The sequence below is a fragment of the Aegilops tauschii genome, chromosome 2 (assembly GCF_002575655.3).
Source record: "Aegilops tauschii subsp. strangulata cultivar AL8/78 chromosome 2, Aet v6.0, whole genome shotgun sequence".
NCBI classification, from domain to species: domain Eukaryota; kingdom Viridiplantae; phylum Streptophyta; class Magnoliopsida; order Poales; family Poaceae; genus Aegilops; species Aegilops tauschii.
This window is the reverse complement of record NC_053036.3, coordinates 10,248,307-10,251,382: the sequence shown is the minus strand read 5'-3', so window position 1 is coordinate 10,251,382 and position 3,076 is coordinate 10,248,307. Positions and strand designations below refer to the sequence as shown.

The 3,076-nt window shown below is 42.6% G+C and overlaps 1 pseudogene; it reads right to left on the bottom strand.

The window, feature by feature from the left end:
- Window positions 1-889: 889 nt before the first annotated feature.
- Window positions 890-2,350, bottom strand: LOC109772694 (putative disease resistance RPP13-like protein 1; annotated as a pseudogene).
- Window positions 2,351-3,076: the final 726 nt, after the last annotated feature.

The following is a 3,076-nucleotide window of genomic DNA, read 5'->3' as shown; positions in this document are numbered from 1 at the left end:
ACTATATTTAACATTCTAAATGAAGTATCTTTTTTGTGTGTTCTAAGTGACATCTTTGTATTTTATTTTGGTTCCTAGTTACACCAAACACAACTTGTGGATATTACATATGGATGTGTTTTTTTATATCACATGCAGATTTTTTTTAGAATAATCACGTAAGGCTGTTGGAAGGTAGAGGCCGAACAGCTTATAGGATGTTCAGATCACGTGGGGCTGTTGGAAGGGTGTCTCGGACGTACATATGAAAATAGCTAGGACTCTTTTTCTGTCACATAAGTAGAGAAATAGGACTCTTTTTCTACCACTTCCGTATAGAAATAGGACTCTTTTTCTGTCATGTTATCTCAGCTGCATAATTATGATCCGAAAGCTATTATTAGGCATTTTCTAGAATTAACGTGGAGGTTTCGATGGTGCCTCCAATTAGTAAATATAAGATATAGTTGAAGATTTCATTTCAAGGAACACAAGAAGAAAGACACTTTTCGGTCGAACATCAATTTATTGACTTAGTTATACTTTTAATCTTTTGCGTTGATATTTGATAAGTTTTAGAAATTATACATGCTTGAGTAAAAAAGATTACAAATTTTATGACCCCATTTGCTTTTCGCAATGGGCCCCCGAATTTCTAGAGACTGCATGCCCTGTCACTTAAGATTTGACCCCATTCAAGGATTAATGCAATTGTGCGAGATGATGGTATTTGTTATCTAGACAGTGCCCCGCACCCGGGGGGGGGGGGGGGGGGGATATAAAGTTCTGATCTCCAATACATTTAATTGAATGTATTATCACTCCTTAAATTTATATGTCCATGGACACATAAACACATATGTTTGAAAATACATCAAAGTGCCACATTATTCAAGTTGCTGAAGCACAATTAAATTGGCACACCTCGTCGCTTCCTCCCTGGCAAGGCACTCCCTTCATCTGTGTCCTGAGCACGACTTATAACAAAATTAGAAAATACATTATGAGGGGGTATCCTTGATTCCCAGGAAATAAGAATGAAGTCTTCTTTCGGTCTAACACTAGGATCCGCTAGCAACTCCCCAAATGTCACACTTGGTGATTCCTTCTTGATTGAAACATTAGTCGTATAAGGTATCATTCTAAGTGGATGCATAGCAAAGTCTGTTATGTCCACCGGGTGCCCTTGTTCTATAAGCATGCTTGGATGCACACCATACATGGCGATGTTTCTTTTAATCATTCTTATCCCCTTGTCCAATAGGCAATGCCAAAACTGGGCATTGAGATTTCTTCTCAACAAATCTGCGTAAGCATTTGTTGCGACAAGTGAACCTTGTGTGTGCAACTGCCTGGCAACTTCATCTGCTATTTTGAGTAGACGTGGATGTTCTGCCGGATCTACGCTCCCGAATGCTAGTGTCTTGAATAGGTACCTCCACTCGTCATAAGACAGAACACTAAGAAAAATCGGTTTCACAGATCCAAATCGGGCTAATCTTTGAATTCTACTTATGATGATGATATGGCTTCCTCTGCCCTTTGTTAAGAGAAATGAGTGGAAGTTTTTCCAGTCATCATCACTTACATCAGAAGCAAACTCAATAACTACAAGCGTCTTCATCCCAGACATGGTCCTTCCATGCCTCAAAAAACTATCGCCACTCAAGTGCAAAACAGAAGAGAAGCACGAGCAAACCCTTTCGTCGCCACACACATGAGTAACCAAAGTTTTCTTCCCAACTTTGGCACCGCCTATGATCGGAAGAATGGCTGGTGCATCACCAGCAGGTCTGTGCTGCAACAAGAAGCTCAAGAGTTTTTGCTTTTCAGCATGCCGTCCGAACATAAAGTTGTCGGTGTAAAGATAGATGTCGTATGGCCTACGAGACATGCGCTCGCATCCACCCAGAAGCAGAACAAATTCTGCCATGTTAGCAATAGCAACTTCTAAGCTTTCCAAGGCACCTAGTGACTCAAGGCACATGGCCTTATCATCCTTCTCGGTTGTTGTTCGAGAACGCTTGAGGGGAATTGCTAAATATATGCTGCTGCTAGATGAGTCTTTGATGCTAACCTCATCGAAGCATGCACTGTCTTGGAGGGTTCGGTACCTCGAGGTGTCCAAGACGCGGTATCCTCTGTACATGGCCTCTGAGAGCATCTTGAGCTGCAACAACATACCGGAGTTGGTTATGTACCGTGCATCCGCCTCCTCAACGACCATGCTTACTCTCATTAGGAGGTGCTGCAACCTCTCTATCAGCTATTCTGCCTCCGAGCGTGAAGGCTTCGAGTGGTACTTGTTCAGCAGGAAGGAGATGAAACGACTTGCAAGTTCACCTGCAACCGCAGATATGGCAACCTCCATGGCCAGGATTGATTAGGTAAAGCTTCCGTAAGTCGGGCTGTTTGAAGAAATAATTTACCATTCCGGCTTCCGCCAAGACTTGCAGGGACTCTTGTCTTGGAGTTACAACAGCTCATTACTTCAGTAATCTAAGGGCACTAGTAACATGTTTGTTCTTCTCCTTTGGTTTGTTCAGAACCCAGTCAGTCTATGTGGCTTATATTTCCACACGTCCACACTTGACTATGGAGCGGTCTTTGTGCACTTGACACTACGTAGCAGAGGTTTCTATTTTCTGCGCCAAATCGATCCAGCTCTAGGCTATAGATAATGAGAGCCACTTCAAACTAGTCGTAAAGACTCAGTTGGTAGTTGCAACCACTAATCCACTATCGTCGGTGCTGGGTAACCCTGTGACAGCGATGGGCACCAGCTAACAAAGGGAGACGAGGCGACGACTTGTGTCGTTCGACTGTTTCTAGGATATGGAAGCACCGTGTCTGGAGGGAAATCTGTGGACGTTGTTTCAAGAAACGTGCAACTCAGGTCTATTTCCACAAACGTCAGGGAAGGGGCAATGCGGGACTCCTCAAAAGCTGACAATTTTCATGTTAACTGTAATATTTCGCACCCGCAGAAATAAGAGAGCAAATTTCATTGTTTTCTGAAATTGTCACCCCGTCTGCATGTCTACGGTACATTACGTAATTTATTTTTCATTTTTATTTCCGCTTATATTTTGAAACT